The 25,040-nt window shown below is 41.4% G+C and overlaps 1 protein-coding gene across 7 annotated transcripts in view; it reads right to left on the bottom strand.

Moving 5' to 3' along the window:
• The window catches only part of mipol1 (mirror-image polydactyly 1), a 308,039-nt gene that overhangs the window by 253,381 nt on the left and 29,618 nt on the right, over window positions 1-25,040 (bottom strand). Inside the window, exon 2 of one of the 7 annotated variants that reach the window (XM_073039995.1) lies at window positions 168-224. The exons of the other annotated variants lie outside the window; for them this stretch is intronic. The gene's annotated coding sequence lies outside the window, so the exon portion shown is untranslated. The remainder of the gene's footprint in view (window positions 1-167; window positions 225-25,040) is intronic. 7 annotated transcript variants of the gene reach the window in all.

Here is a 25,040-nt window from a genome sequence, read left to right as displayed (position 1 = left end):
AAGAGCAGTGTATGCAAGATGGCCCATGTATCTCACAGAACTAGAAGCCTTTTGCAAGCAAGAATGAGCGAAAATCTCCCAAACAAGAACTGAAAAACTCTTAGCTGGCTACAGAAAGGATTTACAAGCTGTGATACTTGCCAAAGGGGGTGTTACTAAGTACTGACCATGCAGGGTGCTCAAACTTTTGCTTCAGGCCCTTTTCCTTTTTTGTTATTTTGAAACTGTAAAAGATGGAAATAAAAAAGTAATCTTGCTTAAAATATTAAAGAAATGTGTCATCTTTAACTTTCTGCCTTTTGGAAATCAGGTCATCTTTTACTCGATTAGCTATTCACAGTAACAGAAATTTGACCAGAGGTACCCAAACTTCTGCATGCCACTGTAAGTGTATACCTCAAATAAATATTATGTGGAGATTTGTGACAAATATCAATGATATTTATGTACAGTATCTGAAATACATCATATGGAAGTGCTTGTTTGATAATGAACTTCAATTAAAAAAATTACAAAAAAAGTATCAAACTGAATGTACCATTGCACACCCAGTACTCGCTCCACCAAACGAATATCTTGATCCAAATCCAAATCCTTCAAGTCTTTTTAGTATCACAGGTAGCACACTATGACTGATGCTTTTCCACTTTGTGAGTTCAAAGCCCCCTTTAGCACAAATGGATACAAGGTCAGGATAGAGAGACACTGCTTTTCCTCAGAGGACACTGCACAAGGCAGTCATCAACATCAATTTTGAAAACTTGAAACCAGCTATATGAACTTGTGGTCTTCTCTTGATAAACCAGGTTATTCATCCTGACTACATTCAGGGAAGTCTGCCTTGGATGAGCATTGGCAGCAGCAGTTTAAGTTCAAAACTGAGATCCTGTTAACTGTCAGATAAGGCTGAGCACAGTTTCACCCAACAACATGGTCTCCTTTCAGTGGGCCATTCACAGTCCAATTTAACATTGTTCTGATTGCATAGGGTCCATCATTAATACTGCAAATCACTTTCAATGGCTCCATTGGTTTAGGCACATACTTTCCTGCATATCAATATCAGGTCGTTCACAATTTTCAGCATTTAAGCCAGCCACTTCCAATCCTGAAATAATGTAGCTACTCACGATCTTCTCTTGAAACAGACAAATTTGAACATAGATAAAACATGATTATGGAACTATATTCAATCGCTTCTATCACATCCATCCCATGTGACAAATTACCCATAATAAGCTTGCAACACAAAATACAACACAGACAAGAAAATAAATAAATGGCTCCTCTATTCCTCCAACCATGGAATCTCCTATCACTAGTGCTGTCCTCTTCATCTCTCTTCTGAGCCACAATGCCAGAAACCTGGTTGCTGTGGCGCTCCCCCAGTAGGTTGTCCCCCCAACAGTAATGTCCAAAATAGTACACATATTATTGAAGCCTCAATAATTACTAAACTGGCTGCCCATTTCTTCCTTCACCTGACAGGCATCCATTTACAAACTAGGGATGACTACCTCCCTGTCGCTCTGATTTATCACTTCCTCAGTCTCCCATATCAGCCAAATGTCATCAAGCTACAGCTCCAGTTCCCTCACACGTTCTGAGGAGCTGCAGCTCAGTGCACCTGGTGCACATGTGGTTATCGGAGAGGCTATTCATCTCCCAGAATTCCTACATCTTATGCAAAAGACATAACACTGCCCCCAGAGTAATTTCTGATTTGCAGTTTTTCCATGATATGATAGTCTATCTTTGATTCTTCGTAATGAAGTTTATACTAAACCATCCAAATGCTACTCATTCAAGTTAAAACGTTAGCAGAACTCAACAAGATGTTATATTTTTTTAAAATAACACTACTTTTCATGTATCTGTACATCCTAATCACTTCAGATATTAAGTATACCTGAAGTGAAACATAAAGGTACAATTAAAATAAAAACAATCAATTTTCAGTCAACGTCTTTAGATTGCAATGTGATGACTTTTTTTGGCATGTATGATATTGACAAAAATAAAAAACATTTGAAATTTGCCACTTTGATCTACAAGAACAGACAGCTCATCTGAAAAAACATCACTAAAGCTGGCGCAGCACTAAATTTTTTGACCTCAAGCCGTAAGCCATACATTTACTAATAGTCAAAATGGCTGAACAAGTTACAACATCAGATGATTTGTAATATTTAATTCAAAATTATATTTCTTAACAAATCTTCAGTCTTGGATGTACCACTCAGGCTGCTTGACATTTTGACACAACTGCAATTTATTGGAAATTCTTGACATTTGAAGTCATAAGTAAAAACCTTAAATGCATTTTTGTGAGCAATGAAAAGTAAAAAAAAAATCCATGCTGATAAAAACTTACTGATTATTGATAAAATTATTGATATTCAACAATTGCACAGAAGTCCGCATGACTCTTTGTGTGACAAATTCCAAGTGAATGATGACGAGATTAATGTTGAAACTGTTTTTACAGTGGAATGGGGTGCAGAATAGATGTTTGGTGGAGAGGTACAATCAGCTATAATACTCTTAATCAATTACAGCTCAGTATTTAATACCAACATTTCTTTAAAACTAATCAATAAACTCCAAGACCTGGGCCTCAATACCCCCTTGTGCAGTTGGATCCTGGGTATCCTCATTTGTAGACCCCAATCAGCTTGCTCGGATTGGCAAAAACATTTCCTCCACAATCTCCATTAGAACAGGTACACCACAGGGATGTGTGCTTAGACCCCTGCTCTACTTGCTTTACACATATGACTGCATGGCTAAGTACAGCTCCAGCACCATATTCAAGATTGCTGATGACACCACTGTTGTGGGCTGTATCAAAGGGGGTGATGAATTAGCATACAGGAGTGAGATTGAAAATTTGGATGAATTATGTCACATCAGCCTTTCATTCAATGTCAGGAAGATCAAGGAACTGATTGTAGACTTCAGGAGATGGAAACAGATGTCCATGAACCAGTCCTCAGAGGATCAGAGTTGGAGCGGGTCAGTAACATTAAATTCCTGGGCGTCACCATCTCAGAGGACCTATCCTGGACCCATCATATAAATGTAATTGCAAAGAAACCACGACATGCCTACTTCCTTAGGCGTCTGCAGAGATTCGGCATGACATCAAAAACCTTGCCAAACTTCTATAGATGTGTAGTGGAAAGTTTAGTGATTAGCTGCATTACTGCCTGGTATGAAAACGCCAATGCTTTTGAACAGAAAATCCAAGAAAAGGTAGTGGATTCAGCTCAGTACATCACGAGTAAACAAGTTCAGGAAATTGTGGATGTTGAATGTATGAGTGTTGGATTAATGTAAAAAAAACCCATATGGAAGAAGGACAACAAAGCTAAAGATGAGTAAGGCCTGTCAAAAGTACTAATGTGTAGCAAGGTGCTTCAAATTAAATTGGGAAGCTGAAGAGATGTCACGAAATATTTATCTGAAAACATTCCAGAAGTACATCAAGGGCAAAAAAAACAACCAGGGAAAGAGTTGAGTCCTGATAAGGACAAGAAAGGCAATAGAGAACAGCTCCAAAATTATTTATTTATGATTACTTTGCACCAGTATTTGATGAAGAAATACACCTGGTCGTCAAACAGTTTAGTAAAAGGAAAGGTGAAAGTTAAAGTATTGTGCAAGTCTTAATAGATAAAAGAGGTACACAATGTCTTGGTAGGTATAAAGGTGAGTAAATCCCCAGAGCTTCAAGGGATCTATCAAAGGCTGCTGTAGCAGGCAAGCAAGACATTGCTGTGGCTTAAACTGAGATTTTCAAATCCTCATTCACCGGAAGTGAAAATCTCGTGGACCCAAGAACAGCAGAAAAATGTGTTTCCCTTTTCAAGGCAGGCAACAGGAAAAAAGCCTGGCAATTCTAGATCTTGGAGCTTACCTCAGTTGTAGTAAAGTTATTGGAGAAAATATTGAAGGAGAGGATTAACAATGATTTTAAATGACAGGGTCTAGTCAGAGGCAGCCAACAAGCCTTAAGTCAGGATCCCGTCTAATCAATCTGATTGAATTTCTTTTGAAGTATATTGATGAGGGCAGTGCAGTGGTTATGGCTTACATGGAATTCAGTAAGGTTTAGAAAAGGTCCAAAAAGTTACAAAAGATGACAATGTGGATCCAAAATTGGCTTGTCAATAAGACCTTAAGACATGGTAACAAAATTGGGCCCATCAAACCTGCACCATCAGGGCTCATGTTTTTTTTTTCAAAACCCATTATCCTGCCTTCACTAATAATCCTTAACCCACTTCCCAAACAAAAAGCTATCAATCTCAGCCTGAATATAGACAATAAATTGGCCTCCAAAGTTCTCTGTGGCAATTTATCTTCAGATTCACCACACTCTGGCTGAAGAAGTTCCTTTTCAACTTAATTTGAAAGGGATGTCCCCTGATTCCGAGGCTGTACCTACTGAGACTTTCCTACTATTGGAAATCTAGGAGACAGAGGTGCCTTAGCAACTAGCTGCCTATTACTAGTGGTGTTCCTCAGAGATCAGTGCCAAGACCTTCACTGTTTATATTGACAAAGACTGCCCGTCATGGATAGCATGGAGGGGAGTCTTAGGCTGAAGAGGCATTTCAATGTGTTTGCACAAAGGGCTGATAAATGGCATATGGAATTCAAACTGAATAACTGTGAGGGATATTTTGGGGGTAGTAATGAGGCAAGGGAGCAGGAGCACAGGACCTTGGAGAACAAGTCGAGATCTTTGAAGGTAGCAGAGCAATTAAATAATGTACTTAAGGTTGTATATTGAGTCATAGAAAAGTACAGCACAGAAACAGGTTCCTTGGTCCATCTAGTCTACGCCAAACGATTTAAACTACCTATTCCCATCGACATGTACTGGGACCATAGCCTTCCATATCCCTCCCATCCATATACCTATTGAAGCCTCTCTTAAACATTGAAATTGAGCAAACATGCACTACTTGCCCCGGCAGCTCATTCCACACTCTGGGTTGAAGCTCCCCTCATGTTTCCATTAAACAATTCACCTTTCATCCTTAAGGCTGATTTATACTTGTGCGTTGCATCTACACCATACATACCACGTACCCTATGCTGTAGGGTGACATGCACCTCCCCAAAAAACTCACTCACACGTTGCGGTGACGCAGACTGCAACAACTGTGGTTGGTAGCATTGCATTTCCTCCTATGCATTTCTGGTTGCTTCTTCTCCACCATGTCTGTACACTGATGCAAGTTAGATGAACCAAATCGTCAAATCTACCTGCCGACATGCGAAAATGTTTGAAGTGCATTTCCTCGTCCATGTCCCTCACAAAGAAACTCAACACAGTGACATAGAAACCTCACTGCCAACTAGTGTTTTGGCACACACCAACGTATGCTCGCTATGGCGTAGAGCGACGCAGAAGTGAAAATCAGGGCTATGGCGTAGGCTGCGGTGTAGCCCATATGCACAAATATAAATCAGCCTTTAATCCTTGTCCTCCAGTTGTAGTCCCACATAACCTCAGTGGAAAAAGCCTGCTTGTCAATACCTTATCAACACCGTTCATAATTTTGTACAACTCTATCATATGTTCTCTCAAACTTCAACATTCCAAGAAAAAAGTCCGAACCTATTTGATCTTTCCTGGAAACTCAGGTCCTCCAGTCCCGGCAACATTCTTGTAACTGTTCTCTGCACTCTTTCAATCTTGTTTACATCATTCCTACAATACTCCAAATTAAGCCTCACCAAAGTTTTATACAACTTCAGCATAACATCCCATCTCCTGTAATCAATATTTTGATTTATGGCCAGTGTGCTAAAAGCTTTCTTTACAACCCCATCTGCCTGTGTTGCTGCTTTCAATGAATTATAAATCTGTATTCCCAGATCTCTTTGTTCTACCAAACTCCTCAATGTCCTACCATTCACTATGTAAGAACTACATTGTTTGGTCTGACCAAAGTACAAAACGTTACACTTATCTGCATTAAATTCTATCTGCTATTTTTCAGCTCATTTTTCCAGCTGGTCCTTATCCTGCTTCAAGCTCTGATAGTCTTCCTGTCTTCCTCACTGTCCACTACACCCCCAAACTTGGTGTCATTCGCAAATTTGCTGATCTGGTTAACCACATTATCATCCAGATTGTTGATATGGATAACAAACACAATGGACTCAGAACCAATCCCTGCAGCACTCTACTAGTCACAGGCCTCCAGTCAGAGAGGGAACCATCTATTACTACTCCCTGGCTTCTTCCACAAAGCCCATGTCTAATCCAATCTAATAGTTCATTTTGTATGCCAAGCGACTGAACCTTCCTGACCATCCTCCATTGTGAGACCTTGGCAAATGCCTTGCTAAAGTCCATGTAGACAATATCCACTGGCTTACCTTCAACTTTCCTGGTAACTTCCTGGAAAAAGATTGTTTGGACACAACGAACCATACACAAATGCCTAATCAGTCACTGTCCATCCAAATAATTATATATCTGGTCCCTTAGAATACCTTCCAATAACTTGCCCACTATATGCCAGTAAGCCTGATATCTGTAATTTACTGGTTTATTCTTAGAGCCTTTCTTAAGCAGCGGAAGAACATTACCTATCCTCTAATCCCCCTGTACCTACCTGTCGCTAAGGATTATTTAAATATCTCTGCTGGGGCTCCTGCAATTTCAGTACTTGGCTCCCACAGGGTCCAAGGGAATGCCTTGTCAGGCAATGGGGAATATTCACACTAATTTGCCTCCAGACAGCAAACACCTCCTCCTCTGTAATTTGCATTGAATCTATGACCTCGCTGCTGCTTTGCCTCACTTCTACAGACTCTGTATCTCCTGAGTAAATACAAATGCATGAAGTCTGTTTAAGATCTCCTCCATTTTTTTTTGCTCCATGCATAGATTACCATTCTGATCTTCAGCAGGACTTATTTTGCTCCTTGCACTTGTTTTGCTCTTCACGTACCTGTAGAACCGTTAGGATTCTCTATCACCTTGTCCGTTAGGACAACCTTGTGCCTTCTTTTAGTCCTCCTGATTTCTTTCCTAAGTGTTCTTTTGCATTTCTTATACTCCCCACTACCTCCTTTATTCCTACCTTCCTATACCTGTGATGTACCTCCTATTTTGCTTCTTAATCAAGGTCTTAATATCTTTTGAAAACCCAGGGTCGCTAAACCTGTTATCTTTACCTCTAACTCTGAAGGACACATACAAGCTTTGTACTCTCAAAATTTCACTTTTGAAGGCCTCCCACTTACCAAGTACACCTTTGCCAGATAACAGCCTGTCACAATGCACACTTGTCAGATCCTTTCTGATACCATCAGAATTGGCCTTTCTCCAATTTAGCATCACAATTTGTGATCTATCTTTTTTTATTTTGAAACTAATGGCATTATGATCATGAGATGCAAAGTGATCCCCAACATAAACCTGTCACCTGCCCTGTCTCATTCCCTAACATGAGATCAAGTATCACACACTCTTTCTGGGACTTCTATGTACTGATTAAGGAAATATTCCTGAACACATCTGACCAACTCTATTCCATCTAGTCCTTTCACAATATGGGGTCCCTGTCAATATGTGGGAAGTTACAATCACCTAAAACATTATGTTTCTTCCAACAGTCAGTGATCTCTCTACAAATTTGTCCCTCTAAATCTTGTGGACTATTACATAGCTTCATATAGCTTTCTCATTCCTCAGTTCCATCCCTACAGCCTCACAAGTTCACCAATCTGTCCTGACTGAACACTGTCGTGGCATTTTCCCTGACTAATAATAATACCTTTCCCCCTTTAATCCCTCCCACTCTGTTACATCTAAACAACAGAACCCAGGAATACTGAGCTGCCAGTACTGGCCCCCTTGCAACCAAGTCTCACTAATGGCTACAGTATAATTCCGTGTGTTGATCCATGCCCCGGGTTTATTGCCCTTTCCTCAATACTTCTTGCATTGCAATACATGTAGCTCAGAACATTAGTCACACCATGCTCAACCTTGAAATTCCTGACTTTATCTGAGATATTAACAGTATCTGTCTCCACACCCTCTCTATTGTCTTTCTGGCACTCTGGTTCCCATCTCCCTGCAAGTCTAGTTTAAACCCCCTGTGCAGCACTACCAAACTTACCAGCTAGGATATTAGTCCCCAGTGAGATATAGATCTTTATCAATTCAAATTTAATTGTTACTTAACAATATATCAATACAGCCAAATGAGATAGCATTACTACGGGGTCAAGGTGCAAAGACATTACCAAAACACAGAAATCACACACAAGATCACAATCACGTATTAAGACTCCCAAGGCCCCCCGCCCCCCCCCCCCCCAGTGATGCAGCGGCTTGATGCATACAAGTCAATAAACACATAGAATATCAGTAAAAATACGACACAGAAAATGCATGTATATATGCAGTTCAGACCCCCAGCATACTGATACAATTTGTTGACTAGCCCCCGATGCTTGCTAGGCAACACCATGGCTTTGAGGCCCAATCTTTGCATATACAAAATACCTGATAAATATATATGTACATAGTCGAGACCCCTCAGTCTATTTTAAATCTTCAGTCGCCACAACTATGCTATGCTGCCCCTGGTAGAGCACAATAGCTCGGAGACCTCTCCTCTAATGGCTAAAAAGCGACCCTACAGCTTTAGGCCTGCCTGAGTCCATTGAGTGCAGCTAAAATAATCTGCAGTCAGCCATAACAGAGCTTGTCTTCTGCCAAGTGAAACCTGGAATTGCAGCTCCATCTCCGTTCTGGACACCAGCCCTGGCAAAGTGCAATGACTTTGTCCCCTCACTCTGGGCGGCTACAAACAGGTAACACTATAAGCTACAGGCTTAATCCTTGTCACCACCGAGGACAAGGCCCCCTCCATCCGCCCCACTCACATCCAATAAATCAGCAAATCTAACTTGCGGAGTACCAGATAAAACCATGTTGGCCACTCGCTATATAACTGTCCTCTCCATCGGCACAGGCAGCAGCATGTTGTGCAGCTCCTTCATTATCTCCACCAGCGAGCAACTCGCTGATGGTGCAGACCTTCTAATACTTTTGAGTTCTTAATGTATAGCAGGATCTTGCGATCATTAGACGTATGTTTAAGTCTGGATATCAAATACACAAACATTGAAGTTGTGCTGTGTTTTTGGCAAGCCTCACTGGAGTACTGCATGCAATTCTGGAAAGATGTGATGGTGCTGGAGAAGGTGCAGAGGAGATTTACCAAAATTTTGCTTGGGATAGAGTGATTCAGTCTAGAGGACAGATTAGAGAAGGCCTATCTGTTCACCATGGAGCAAAGGTGGTTAAGAGGGGTCACAATTGAGGATTAATTAAATTAGAAGGGAAGACAAACTTTTCCTATGTCACAGATGAAGAAAAAAAAGAGGATATAGATTTAGGATAAGGAAGAGGATGTTTGGAGAGGATATGAGGAGGTCCTTGTAGGCAAATATCTGGAATGTACATTACCTGAGAGAATAGTGGATACATGGTCATTGACGAATATTTAAGTCTTTGATGAGTCTTTGGATCCCTGAATCCCTAACCAGAAGACCACAATCTGTGCGGATTGGTGATAACATCTCCTCCTCAAAGACAATCAACACTGGTGCACTTCAGGGGTGTGTGCTTAGCCTATTGCTCTACTCTCTCTATACCCATGACTGTGTGTCTAGACATAGCTAAAATACCATCTATAAACTTGCTGGTGATACAACCATTGTTGGTAGAATCTCAGATGGTGAGGAGAGGGCATACAGGAATGAGATATGCCAACTAGTGGCGCAGCAACAATCTGGCACTCAACGTAAATAAGACGAAAGAGCCGATTGTGGACTTCAGGAAGGGTAAGAGGAAAGAGGGTAAGATCAAGTTTAAGAGACTACTAGACAGGTATATGGAGGAATTTAAGGTGGGGGGTTATATGGGAGGCAGGGTTTGAGGGTCGGCACAACATTGTGGGCCGAAGGGCCTGTAATGTGCTGTACTATTCTATGTTCTATGTTAACACATACCAATCCTCATAGAGGTATCAGAAGTGGAGAGAGTTTCAAGTTCCTGGATGTCAAGATCTCTGAGGATCTAACCTGGTCCCAACATATTGATGCAATTATAAAGAAGGCAAGACAGTGACTGTACTTCATTAGGAGTTCGAAGAGATTTGGTGTGTCAACAAATACACTCAAAAATTTCTATAGATGTACTGTGGAGGGCATTCTGACAGGCTGCATCACTGTCTGGTATGGGGGGGGGGGGGGCTACTACACAGGACCGAAAGCAGTTACAGAAGGTTGTAAATTTAGTCACCTCCATCTTGGGCACTAGCCTACAAAGTACAAAGGACATCTTTAGGGAGCAGTGTCTCATACTGTGCTCAATTCTGGTCGCTTCACTTCAAGAAGAATGTGGGAACCATAGAAAGGGTGCAGAGAGGATTTACAAGGATATTGCCTGGATTGGGGAGCATGCTTTATGAGAATAGGTTGAGTGAACTCGGCCTTTTCTCCTTGGAGCAATGGAAGATGAGAGGTCACCTGATAGAGGCATATAAGATGATGGGAGCATTGATCTGTGTAGATAGTCAGAGGTTTTATCCCCAGGGTTGAAATCGCTAACACGAGAGGCACCATTTTAAGGTGCTTGGAAGTATGTACAGAAGAGATGTCAGGGGTATATTTATTTATTTATACATACACATGCAGAAAGTGGTGAGTGCATGGAATGAGCTACCGGCGACGGTGGTAGAGGCAGATATGATAGGGTCTTTCAAGAGACTCCTGGATTGGTACATGGAGCTTAGAAAAATAGAGGGCTATGGGTAATCCGAGAAAATTTCTAAGGTAAGGACATGTTTGGCAGAGCTTTGTGGGCCAAAGGGCTTGTATTGTGCTGTAGGTTTTCCATGTTTCTAAATTGTCTCCAGAGAGCGAGACAGAGAGACAGAGGAGGTAGGTGTTGGAAATGGATCAGCTAAATTTGAGGGCAGGGGAATTGGAGGCAAAGTTGATGAAGTCAAGAAGGTCAACATGGCGCAGAAATCAGCACAAATGCTGGGAGATGGGAGTAGGGCAGAAGGATGTCCTTTGGTTGGTACAGATGAAATGCACGGAATGACTTGCTTATATGCTGTGTGCCTCAATAACATATTCCAAATCCACTGTTATAAAAAACTGAGAATGAAACTTAAAATTATTGTCAGCCCTGCAAGTATAACTCAATAAGCTTCCACCAGTTGACAGTAGTTTTCCCTTCAGATATTGTAAATTGCTTACCAAAGACACATTTCACACTACATGGACATTTTATATTAGTTTGTTTTCTTGCAAGGACAGACATCAACATTCTAAACCATCAATAATCCCATTGGATTGTTTTCTTTAATACAGTGAAGAAATTTTCTGCAATGTATACAATGGCAATCTTTTTTCATGAAGTCAGTATAGAAAATGTTTCATACATCAAGAAAATGAACAAAAACATAAAAGAAACCAGAAAAATACACTAGAGATCTGACTCTTGAATTTTGCTTGGCCATGAGGTCATAATTGTCAGGTATCTAAAGCTATCAACTGCTGGCAATGAAATAAATTCCTGTGCTCATTTTATGATCTGTGGACTAACCCCTTAATTATTTCTTTAAAACACATCAAAATTTCTGAAATCATTATCCTCATCATTCCTATTATAGGGTGGATTGTTTGGACAACAACCAGCAGCTGTCTTCTCATTGTGAAGGTGAGGCACAATAGAGAAAATGCAATGATCAACTAATTGTGATTACTCCAAACATCAACTAAGTTAAAAAGGACCTAGTGTTCTCCTGGTGTATATGACACATAAACTCTTCACAAGCTTCCAGCTGGGCCCAGGCATTGATTTTAACCAATGTTTTGATGACAAAGTCCACCACTTTCATCAGGGATGATGACTAGGCATGTCTAGTCCAGAGGTGTATATGCTCAACTCCCGTCGTCCAACCCTCCTGATTGGTTAGTCCTTAACCAATCAGGTTTCTGCTGTCCCACCTTGTTTAAAATCATATTCCAGTTCTGACGAGCAGCAAAACAACAGTCTTTGTTGAAATCCTTATTCTCTAGTCTAATTTCAATGGCTTCCTTCAGCAGGCAGTCCCAAAAGCCATTGGCGCAGCACAATAGTTTTGTGTAAGGGCAATCCTGTAGTTATTGCGTATGCAATGTTCTGCTACTGCCAATATCTGCAGGTAACCCAAACGGATACAACTTATGTGCTACTAGATGCGGATTTCCACAGTGCACCCCGTTTAGCCAATATACGCTGCTTTGTATTCACAGCGAATTCTGTGAAGGCCAGCCATCCTGTTCAAGGTTATCTTTGACCGCATAAGCACCAATAGCTTTTGGGGCCACCTGGCGAAGGAAGCCATTGAAATAAAACTGGAGAATAAGAACTTCAACAAAGATGAATGTCTCGCTCCAAGAACTGGAATACAATTTAAAACAAGGTAGGACAGCAGAAACCTAATTGGTTGAGGACTAGCCAATCAAGAAGAAATGGGCGATGGGAGGTGAGTATTTGGTGATGGGGTGGGAAATCACTGCCCTACCAATGACTGCAAGAAACTGCAGCAATAACTCACTACATCATGGGAACTAGTCTCCCCTCCATGGACTTCATCTACACTTCACAGCCTTAGTTGTCAACATTATCAAAAATCCCACCCACTCTGGATATGTTCTCATCTCCTATCAGAAAATACCGGTAAATAAACCCGAAAGCTTGGCTGATACTTGCTGGCAAATATCCTATACAGTATACCATATTCACCAACTCATTTGCAAGTGTTTTTAACTTGGGGGATTCTTGGGCACATAAACTGGTCTATTGTTGACACACATACCAATATTAAGGTATAGTGAAAAATTTTGCTCTGCATCCTGTCCAGACAGATCACTTCATCACAATTAAGCTGACAGTTAGGCACTAGTCCATAACAAGGTAGACTGTGAGATCAAGAGTCTATCCTATCATACTGGGACCATTCAATAGTCTTTTAATAGCGGGATAGAAGCTGTCTTTGAGCCTTGTGGTATATTCTCTCAGGCTTTTGTAATAGATGTTAGAGGGATAGGAAGAGGCCGAAGAAAGAGTAGGTGGGGTTTTTGATTACCTTGGCTGCTTTACTGAGCCAGCAAGAAATGTAGACAGAATCCACGGAGAGACTGGTTACCCTGATGTGCTGAACCATGTCCAGAACTCTCTGCAGTTTCTTGCAGGCTCAGCCAGAACAGTTGTTGCACCAAGCAGCAATGCATTCTATAGGGTATCGATAAAATTTGGTGAGGGTCAAGTTGGTCATGCCAAATTTCTTTAACCTCCTGAGGAAGTAGAGATGCTGGTGCACCTACTTGGTCATGGAGTCCACATGGAATGGACCAGGACAAGCTGCTGGTCGTGTTCACTCTTCGTGACTTGAAGCTCTCAACTTCAATGCTGATGTAAACAGGGGCATGTGAACACCCTACCCCTTCCTGAATTCAATGATAAACTCATTTGTTTTCCTGACATTGGAGGAAAGATGTTGTTATGACACCACATTGCTAACCTATCTCCTTCCTGTACACCAACTTACTATTATTGGAGATTTGTCCCACTACAGTGGATTCAACTGCAAACATTCGAATGGAGTTAGAGTCAAATCTAGCTACAGAGACTTTGGTGAATAGGCAGTGAAGTAGAGGGCCGAGGACACAGCCTTCCAGGATATCATGCTGAAGATACTCACTCCAAATTCCAGAAATGTTGCTCTTAATCCTTACAGATTGTGGGCTGTTGATCTGCAAGTCAAAGATCCAGTTGCAAAGGAAGATGTTGAGTCCTAGGAATTTGGAGAGAGTATGCTTGGAATTACAGTATTGAAAGTGGAGCTTTAGTCAATAAACTGGTCAAATATAGGAGTCCTTAATTGTCCAGGTGCTTCAAGGAGAAGGTGCACACTGTGGACATATTTCAGTAGCAGCAAATTGTGGTCGATCAATATAGTCTGGGAGGCTGAAGCTCAAATGGGCCAAGACCAGCCTCTTGAAACACTTCATTTTGGTGGATGACAGGGCTGTTGAGTGGTAGTCATTAAGGCATCTATGCTGCTCAATTTTTTTTTTAAATATACCTTATACTTTTTTTAAATATACCTTAAAAAAAACAGCTTTTTTCTGTTTGAAGGAAAACAAGCCCATCCTATCCAGTATATCAAACATACAGATACCCAGTTTCTTCAAACATGAAAAACAGTACTCAATCTTTATTTTTCCACTGAAGTTAATGTGCTCCCAATTATCATTATATTCAATATATTTTCTCATTCATTTAACCTATCTATAATTCCCCGAAGCCTCCGTGTAGATGGGTTGGCACTTGCAAGGTATCCTGGATAATGGACTACCTAACTGGCAGACCACAGCTTCTGTGGCTTCAGAACAGTGTCAGACACGACTATAAGCAGCACCAGGGCCCCACAGGGGACTGTAATGGTTCCCTTCCTGTTTACCCTGTATGGCTTGGCCTTTAGAATCGACAGAGTCATATCATCTGCAGAAATTCTCTCATGACTCAACAATAGTTGTGTGTGTGTGGTGAACTACATATACCTGTCTGGACTGCTCCTGTGGCTCCTCCCACAGACCCCTGCTGACTGCTCCTGTGGCACCTCCCACAGACCCCTGTATAAAGGCGATTGAGGCCTGTGCCCAGCCTCATTCTCCAGGATGTAGTGTTGTTCATTCTTCCAGTCAATAAAAGCCGATATCTCGCTTCTTACGTCTCAGAGTGAGTTATTGATGGTGCATCAATTTTATTGACTGGAAGTTAAAACATGGAAACCGTTTTACATCCGGAAAGATTGGATTTGGACCCCCAAGACCCTGAAGCAGCTCTTGCCTTTGAACTCTGGCTTGCATGCTTCCAATCATACTTGGAGGAGGTTCGTGCAACTGACCCCGCTGTTAGGCACAGAATTCTCCTCTCGAGAGTCGCCCCAAAAGTTTATTCATTCATCAGGGACCTCTCGACCTACGAAGGGGCGCTTGACGCCCTCAAAAGACAGTACCTGCGGCCGGTGAACGCCGTCTACGCCAGACATCGCTTGGCCACGCGCAGACAGTGCCCTGCGGAGTCGACCGCCAAATTTCTCCAAGCTCTGCAGGCACTCGTGCGGACTTGTGACTGCAAAATGCTCACGGCGGAACAGCATGCGGAACTCTTGGTACGAGATGCCTTTGTTACAGGAATCAGGTCAATGTATGTGCGCCAGCAGCTGCTGGAAAAGGCTGATCTTACCTTACGCTCAGCGATCGAGACGGCTGATATGTTGGAGGCTGCTCTGCACAACGCTGACGCTGTCCAGCCGCGTGATTCCCCGCCGGGTCCATGGACACCTCCGACCCCGCCGCCACCGGTTCCCGCGAGCGAATTCGCCAACGCCGCTGCCAGTCGCGGTTCCACGCACTCCCCGAACTCGTCAAACCGAAAGCTGTGTTATTTTTGTGGGCTTGTGAAACATCCTCGAAACCGTTGCCCAGCTCGAGAAGCGACCTGCTCCAGCTGCAGAAAACCGGGCCATTTTGCCAGAGCCTGCAAGTCTAAACCGTGTGCGGGGTCGAATAGTTGGGTGTGCAAACAGAGGGCTGGAGGATGAATACCAGACCCTGGTGGAGGACTTTGTCAAATGGTGTGGGCTGAATCATCTTCAGCTCAACATCAGTAAGACAAAAGAAATGGTGATGGACTTTAGGAAGACTAAGCCTGCACTACTCCCTGTTGCTATTGAGAGTGAGGACATTGGTATGATGAGGACCTACAAGTACCTGGTAATGCACCTAGATGACATACTTGAGTGGAGCACCAACACAGAGGCTGTGTACAAGGGCTAGAATCACCTCTACTTCTTGAGGAGACGAAGGTCATTTTAAGTATGCAGGCCTCTCCTTCACATGTTCTACCAGTCTGATGTTGCCGGTACAATTTTCTTTGTGATACAATTTTCAATCCAGGTGATGCCAAAAGGCTCAATAAACTGATTAGAAAGGCTGGCTCTGTTATAGGAGTCTAACTTGGACACATTGGAGGCTGTCGTAGAACAAAGGACCCTGTGGAAAATCCTGACAACTCTGGACAATGTTTCTCACCCTCTGCATACAACCTTGGCTGAAAAAAGGAACACTTTTAGTAATAGACTAAGACAACTATGCCACTACAAACTACTCTATATGAGATCATTAGGTTCTATGATGAATCAGCCTGTAGTTGGAGAAGTGATGATCTTCGCTCACTAGACTGTTTGAGGTAACTTATTTTTTATTCTTTCTTATCCCTCTTCTAATATTTGTATATCAATAAGCTGGAAGGCAGTGCAGGCTAGTTTGTACTCTGTCAGGCGAATTCCAATGACCAATTAGGTTAAGTTTGATCTGTGGCAAAATTCCATGCATTTAATTTTCCACCCAAATATGTGGTTAACATATTTGTATACAAAAGTAATTGACCAATCATTTGTCACTTGAAGTTTGAAATCTCTTCCACGTTCTGTTCGAGTTATTTCTGACTCAAATCTGGAGAAGTGCAGCTATTACTGTATATTCAAGCAATACGCCCGACCCTGGTTAGCTCATCCAGAGGGTACACAACAGACAATGGGTAATGAGCAGAAGAGGACAGAGCCTTCAGCCCATGATGATATGCTGAACCTTTAACCTACTCCAAGATCAATCTGATACTTCCCTCCTGCATAGACATAATTTTTTCTTTTATCCATGAGCTTATCTGAGTCTGACATGTCCCTGATGTATGTGCCTTTACCACAACTCCTGGCAGCACGTTCCATGCACCCAACACTGTAAATTCCTACTTCTGACAACTGCCTATACTTTCCTATAATCACCTTAAATCATGCCCTCTTGCAGAAGCTATTTCCTAGGTGCTGGCTGTCCACTCTATCTATGCCTGTTATACACCTCTATCAAGTCACCTATCATCTTACTTCACTTCAAAGAAGTCCTAGTTCAGGTATACACCGTCAGCACCTGCTCTAAAGCTTCCGTATTCTTCTTGCGACATGACCAAAATTAAACACGATGCTCCAAATGTGGTCTTACCAGAGTTTTATAGAGCTGCAACATTACCGTGCAACTCTAGAACTCAATCCTCAGACTAATGAAAGTCAACACACAATATACCTCCTTAATTACCTTATCAACTTGTGTGGCAACTTTGAGAGATCAATGGACATGGACCCCCAAGATCCCTCTCCACACTGAGAATCATGCCATTAACTTTGTATTCTTCCTTCAAGTTTGATCTTCCGAAGTAAATCACTTCATACTTTTCTGGATTGAACTTGATCTGCTACTTCTCAGCCTGGCTATGCATCCAATCAATGTCCAAACAGTTTCCATCTTCCTTAATAACTCCCGTTAATACTCTGAAAACAGCAATTCATCATCCCATTATCACAGCATGGTCCAATAATAAGAATATCACTAATAATTTGTTTACTTTTTAAACACAATCATGTGCATCCCTACAGTAATTCAATACGGCCGTTTTGCTGAAAACATTCCATTGTATGGATTTATTTATACCAACATTGTTTTGGTGGTTCTAAATTAAATATCCAAAAATTTAAGATAAGATGCTAATGTTTCGAGCAAACTGTTGGTGAAAAGCTCCAAAAATAACTAAAGAACATTGAGTAAATGAAACCCACAAAAATTGCGCGGAATGAAGTTTATTTATATACAGTCACTGAAGTAACAGTCCAAGAAGTCAATTAAAATTCCGACAGCAGATGAAATGATTGAGAAATGTCAAGTTCCTCACTTCATTTCTAATCTTCACATACATGCCCCTGAAAAGAGGTAAATTTGAAAGGTTCTTTTTGTCCTTGCATGTACTGAAGTTATTTATTGTTGCCTTTAAATGCTTTAAGGTCACATTTGTACAAATGATTTTTATATATACACATGGTGCATTGTTAAAGTCACAGCAAAAAAAAATCACATCCAAAGAATCAAACATTTGTATCATGAAATTTGTATTATGTAACTCTATCAAGTTGATTGGAAGGAAACACCATTAAGGATAATGGCAGAACAGCAATGGCTGGAGTTTCTGGGGGCAATTTGGAAGGCGCAGGATAGATATATCCCAAAGATGAAGTATTCTAAAGTAAGGTTGAGGCAATCATGGGTGACAAGGGAAGTCAAAGACAGCATAAAAGCAAAAGAGAGGGCATATAATATAGCAAAAAATAGTGGGAAGTTTTTAAAAACCTAAAGAAATCAACTGAAAAAGTCTTAAGGAGAGAAAAGATTAAATATGAAGGCAAAGTGGGCAACAAATGTTTTTTTTTAAAAAAGGTGTTGCTTCCTCAGATTTTTTGTTTTCAGTAGACTGTTGGAAGGTGAATGCAAATATAATTTCAGCCTATTTGTATCACATAGGAATTTGGAGAAACAAGAAATTAACTTTTATTGAATATAATGTGTTTAATTGCATATCTGTGCTGATGCTTTGCAATAGTTCAATGCAGTTAAAAATGTTGCTGTTGATTTTCATTTGTACTCAGTGTCTGAGGCTTCTTGCTTAAGTGTCCAGTAATAATCAGCGAGCATTGATGGATTCCAGTTGCCCTGACACAGTTTCTCAATGACTGCAATGACCTGGTGAAACCTTTCACCGTGCTCATCACTGACAGCACCAAGCTTTGCAGGAAAGAGAATGTAGAAAATTAGTGATATGTTGTACTTCATGGTTTAGTAGACTTGAAGCACATTGTCAACCAGCTGCAGTGGTGCTCCAGTTGCCAAAAAAGTTTTCAACAGCATCCTTGAATAGTTTCCATGCAATTTTCTACAATCCCACCTGAAGTATTTTGATATTGTTATTGATGACCTGTTTCATTTCTGGACTTCTTTGATTTAAAAAACAGCCTGATGTTTTTTCTAGATATATGAAGAGTAAAAGAGAGCTGAGAACAGATATTGGACCACTGGAAAATTACACCGCTGAATGGGGGATCAGTACGAAATGAATAAGCATTTTGTGTCAGTTCTCCACTACTGAAGACATGGCAGTGTGCCAGAAATCCAAGAGTGTCAGGAGGCAGAAGTGAGTGTAGTTGCTCTTTCGAAGGAGACAGTGCTTGGGAAGCTGAGAGGGAAATAATTCACCTTGACCAGATGGACCCCAGGGTTCTGAAAGAGGTAGCTCAAGTGATGTGGATGCACTCGTAATGATCTTTCAAGAATCTCTAGATTCTGGAATGGTTCCAGAGAACTGAAAAATTTCAAATGCCACTACACTCTTCAAGAAGAAACCAAATTATAGAGCAGTTTGCCTGACTTCAGTGATTAAGAAGATGTTGGAGTCCATTATTAAGGATAAGGTTTTTGGGGTACCTGGAAGTGCATGATTTCCTTAAGCAGAAACCTTGCCTGACAAATCTGTTGGAATTCTTTGCAGGTTATACAAATGGAGAGTCAGTGAATGTTGTTTACTTGGATTTTCAGAAAGCCCTTGACAAAGTGCTGCATATGAGGCTGCTAAGATAAGAGCCCATGGTATTACAGGAAAGATACTAACCTGGATAGAAGATTGTCTGATGGGCAGGAGACAGAGTTAGAAACAAGGGCTCTACTAAGGTTAGCTGCCAGTGAGTAGTGTTGTTCTGTAGGGGTTGGTATTGAGACCACTTTTTTTTTTCACATTATATATCAATGATTTGGATAAGAGAATTGATGGTTTTGTGGCCTAGTTTGCAGATGATACAAATATAGTGGAGGGCCAGGTAGTGTTGAGAAAGCAGAATGAATTAAGGCATAGATTATTTTCTAAACAAGGAGAGAATTTTTTTAAAAAAAATCAGAGGTGCAAAGGGACTTGGACGAAGTCTTTGTGCAGGATTCCCCAAAGATAAACCTGCAGGTTGAGCCAGTGATAAGGAAGACAAATGCAATGTTAGCATTCATTTCAAGACTAAAATATAAAAGGCAAGGATGTAATGCTGAGGCTTTATAAGGCATTGGTCAAACTGCACTTGGGAGTATTTGAGCAGATTTTGGCCCCTTATCCAGGAAATGTGGCAGGCATTGGACACAGTCCAGAAGATATTCACAAGAATGATTCTGGGAATGAAAGGGTTAACATACGAGAAGCATTTGATGGCTCTGGGCCTATACTTGCTGGAGTTTAGAAGAATGAGAGGGGATCTCATTGCAACCTACTGAATATTGAAAGGCCACAAGAGCAGATGTGAAGATGATGTTTTCTCTAATGGTGGAGTCTTGAACAAGAGGGCACATCTTCAGAATAGAGGGACTTGCAGTTAGAATAGAAATACGCAGGAATTTCTTTACCCAGAGAGTGCTGAATCTGTGGAATTCATGTGGAGGCCAAATCATTGGGTACATTTAAAGCAGAGGTTGATAAGTCCTTGATTAGTCAGGGTGTCAAAGGCTACAGGGAGAAGGCAGGAGAATGGGGTTGAGAGGGATAATTAATCAGCCATGATAGAATGGCAGAACATACTAGATGGGCCAAATGGCCCAGTTCTGCTCCAATGTCTTATTGTCCAAAAATACAGTGCAGCACAGCACAGGCTCATTGGCCAAATTAATTAAACTAATGACAAATAAGAGAAAATCTGCAGTTGCTGGAAATCCAAGCAACACACACAAAATGCTGGAGGAACTCAGTAAGCCAGACAGCATCTATGGAAAAGAGTAAACAGTTGACATTTCAGGCCCCTTCATAAGGACTGGACAAAAAAGATGAGAAGTCTGCACAAGAAGGTAGAGGGAGTGAGGAAGGTAGTAGGTGATAGGTGAAACCAGAGGGTGAGGGGTGGAATAACAAGCTGGGAAGTCATTTGGTGAGAAAGGTAAGGGGCTGGAGAAGGGGGAATCTGATAGGAGAGTACAGAAGGCCATGGAAGAAAGGGAAAGGGAGGAGCACCAGATGAAGGTGATAGGCAGGTAAGGAGATAAGGTGAGAGGGGGAAATGGGAATGCAGAAGGGAGTGGGCCATTACCGCAAGTTTGAGTAATTGAGGTTCATGCCATCAGGTTGGAGGCTACCCAGATGGAATACAAGGTGTTGCTCCTCTAACCTGAGCATGGCCTCATTGCAATAGTAGAGGCAGCCATGGACTAACATGTCGGAATGGGAAGTATAATTAAAATTGGTGGTCTCTGGGAGATCCCGCTTTTTCTAGTGGATGAAGCATAGGTGCTCAGTGAAACCAATGATTCCTAAGTAATCTAATCCTTCTTCCCTCCATATTGACCACATCCCTTCCTTTTCTGCATATTTATGTGCCTGTCTAAGAGTCCCATATATCTGCCTCTACCACCACCCTCAGCGGTGTGTTCCAGGTTCTCATCACTGTTAAAAAAAAAATTACCTTGCATATCACCTTTGTACTTTCGCCCCTTTGCCTTAAATACCATACCCTTTAGTTCCAGAGAGTACAATGCTGGGAAAAGCTATGACCATCTACTTCTTGCATAATTTTATAAACTTCTATCAGGTCTCTCCTCAGCCTCCACTGCTCTGAAGAAAACAGCCCTAGCTTGTCCATTCTCTTCACATAGCATGAGTTCTCCAAACTAGGCAAAAAATTGAATAGCGGAGCAGACTTGATGGGCCAAACGGCCTATTTCTGCTCCCATGTCTTACACTGGCAAACTCCTCTGGACTCTCCAAAGCCTCTACATCTGTATTATAATAAGGCAACCAGAATTGAACACATTACTCAAAATGTGGCCAAACCAGAGTTTTATCAGACTTTAATATGACTTCCCAGCTTTTGAACAATACCTCAAATAATGAAGGTAAGCATTACATTTTTTTTTTGAAAACCACATCATCTTTCTGTCCAACTACTTTTAGGAGTCAAATACCTGGACCTCAAGATCCCTCTTTCAGAATCCAGACATCAACTCTGTACTCTTTTACGTTCGAACTCCCAAAGAGTAGCACCTCATACTTGGCTGGATTAAACTCCATCTGCTACCTCTGTCCATTTCTGCATCTGATCTATAATGCACTGTATTATTTGGTGATCTTCTATGCAATCTACAAGCAAATCATTGTGTCATCTGCAAACTTCCCCACCCTACCATATGTTCATCCATTCATATATGCACCAAAGATTGTAGTACAGCTCCCTGCTGAACACCACTAGTCACATACCTCCACCCAGTGTAAGACCCAATTGCCACCATCCTTTATCTTCCCCAGGTAAACCAACATTTGATTCAATTCAGCCAAATCACTGTGGATCCCATGCACCCTTATTTTCTGGAACCATGCCGGACCTTGTTGAGCCCTACTTAATGCTATGTATACAACATCCACAGTTTTACCACCAATCATCTTCAACTCCTCATTAAACTCAGATAAGTCAGACGCAACTTGCCCCACAGACAGCCAGACTGACTGCCCCTAAATAGATCATGCTTCTCCAAACATTCACAAATCCTATCCCAAAGAATCTATCCCTTTTGGTTCCATACTATTAAAATTGCTGCTCCATAATTACCAGGATCATTCCCCTTTCTCTTCTTGAACAAAAGAAAATCATTATCTGCCCACAAGCATTCTAGCACCACACTTTGTGGCTAGCAAAGATACAAAAATATTAATCAAATGCCTCAATCTTATCTTGTGTTTCCCAATAACCAGGGGTATATCCCATTAGTTCGAGGGACTTGACCACCTTGATGTTTTAAAGAAACCTAACACGACCTAATCTCAAAATATCCTAGCATCTTAACATGGTCCACAATGATTGTACTGACCTCTACATCCTTCTCAGTAAATATGATGGAGCATCTTTTTTTAGAACCTTGTCTACATCCTCTGACTCCAAGCATCAATTCCCTCCCTCATCCTTGAGCAGTCCTACCTTCACCGTCAATGTCCTCTTACCCTTGAAATACGTGTAGGATTCTTTGAGATTCTCCTTAACCCAACTTTTCATGAGCCTTTTCTAGCTTTTCCAAGTACATTCTTGAGTTTCCATTTGGCTCCTCTATAGTCCTCAAACACATGGTTGAATTCCAGCCTCATAAGCCTAACATAGGCTTCTTCCTCTTTGACTAAATAAACTGCCTCTCTTGTCAAGCAAGGTTCCTATAACTTGTCATCATTATCCTTCCCTCTTATGGGAACATACTGGTCCTGAATACAATGCAGCTGGTCTTCAATCCATCTCCATTTGTCAGATATGGATTTTTCCAAAAACAATCCAGTTAACTTTTGACAAGGGCTGTCTGATGCTCTCATAGTTTGCCACCCTCCAGTTTAATACTTCACTACAAAATAATTAAAAATAACAGCCATTAAGTATTTAGTGAAAAAGCAGAGGTTCGAGTTCAACTGGACACACATAAACAGCAGAAACAAAACAATATTTCTCTGTGATCAAGGTGCAAAACTCAGTACTTATGTACACCCCACAAAATAATACTAATATACAATATTGGAGTTGAATTAGATTAAATCTAAGGTGGAATCTGTGGTTGTTAAGACAATCCAGCTGTGCAGGAAATACTGTGCAGCAAAGTTCAAGGTAAAATTTATTATCAGCATATACAACAGTGAGATTCTTTTTCTGCAGGCATACTTAGCAAAACTAAAGAATAACTGTAAACATCAGGAACTATTAACTGTAAGCAAACTGTGACAATGCAGATATAAATAAATAGCAATAAATAACAAGCATGAAATAACAAGATAACAGAATCCATAAATGAGTCCTTAAATGAGAGTAGCTATCCCCTTTTGTTCAAGAGCCTGATGGTTGAGGGGTAGCAACTGTTCTTGAACCTGGTAGTGCGAGTCCTGAGGCACCTGTACCTTCGACCTGATGGCAGCAGCAAGAAAAGAGCATGGCTTGGGTGGTGAGGATCTTTGATGATGGACGTTGTTTTTAAGTTACTGCCCCCTCAACCTCTGATCCTCCGATGAGGCTCTCTGACCTCTGGTTTCCCTTTCCTGAAGTCTACAATCAGTTCCTTGGTCTTATTGACATTGAGTGACAGGTTATTGTTATTACACCACTCAGCCAAGTTTTCAATCTCCCTCCTGTATGTTGATTCATCACCACCTTTGATACAACCCACAACAGTGGTGTCATCAGCAAACCTGTGTACTGTGTTGGAGCTGTACTTAGCCTCACAGTCATTGGTGTAAAGCGAGTAGAGCAGGGGCTAAGTACACATGCCTGCAGTACTCCTGTGCTGATAGAGATTGTGGAGGAGATGCTTTTGCCAATCTGAACTGACTGGGGTCTACAAGTGAGAAAATCCCGGATCTAATTGCACAATAGATTATTGAAGACCAGGTCTTGGAGTTTACTGATTCGTTTAGAGGGAATGATAATGTTATATGCCGAGCTATAATCGATAAAGAACATTCTGATATATGAATCTTCATTGCTCAGATGTTCCAGGGTTGTGTGAAGAGCCAACAAGATAGCACTTGCCATAGACTTGTTGCTTAAGTAGGCAAATTGGAGTGGATCCAAATCATCATACAGGAGCTAATATACTTCAACACAAGCCTCTCAAAACAGTTCATCACCGTAGATGTAAGTGCCACTGGGCAATAGTCATTTAAGCAGCTGAGTACCACACACACTACTGGAGCAAAAGGTTGAAGATATCGGTGAATACACAACCAGTTGGTCAGCATAGCTCTTCTGTACTCAGCCAGTACTCTATCTGGACCTTGGATTCACTCTTGTAAAGGCAGTCTGCACGTCATCTTCAGAAACTGAAACCAAATGATCATCGGGAGACATGAAGGTGTGAGATGGTTCTTCCCCATCATAGTGGTCAAAGTGAGCATAAAAGGCATTGAGATAATCTAGAGCAAAGCTCTACTGTCCTCTGTGTCGCAAGATTTAGCTTTGTAGGGAGGTCATGGCATTCAAACCCTACACAGCTGTAGAGCAGCCTTC

The sequence above is a fragment of the Hemitrygon akajei genome, chromosome 3, assembly GCF_048418815.1.
Source record: "Hemitrygon akajei chromosome 3, sHemAka1.3, whole genome shotgun sequence".
NCBI lineage: Eukaryota > Metazoa > Chordata > Chondrichthyes > Myliobatiformes > Dasyatidae > Hemitrygon > Hemitrygon akajei.
This window is presented reverse-complemented; position numbering and strand designations above follow the sequence as displayed.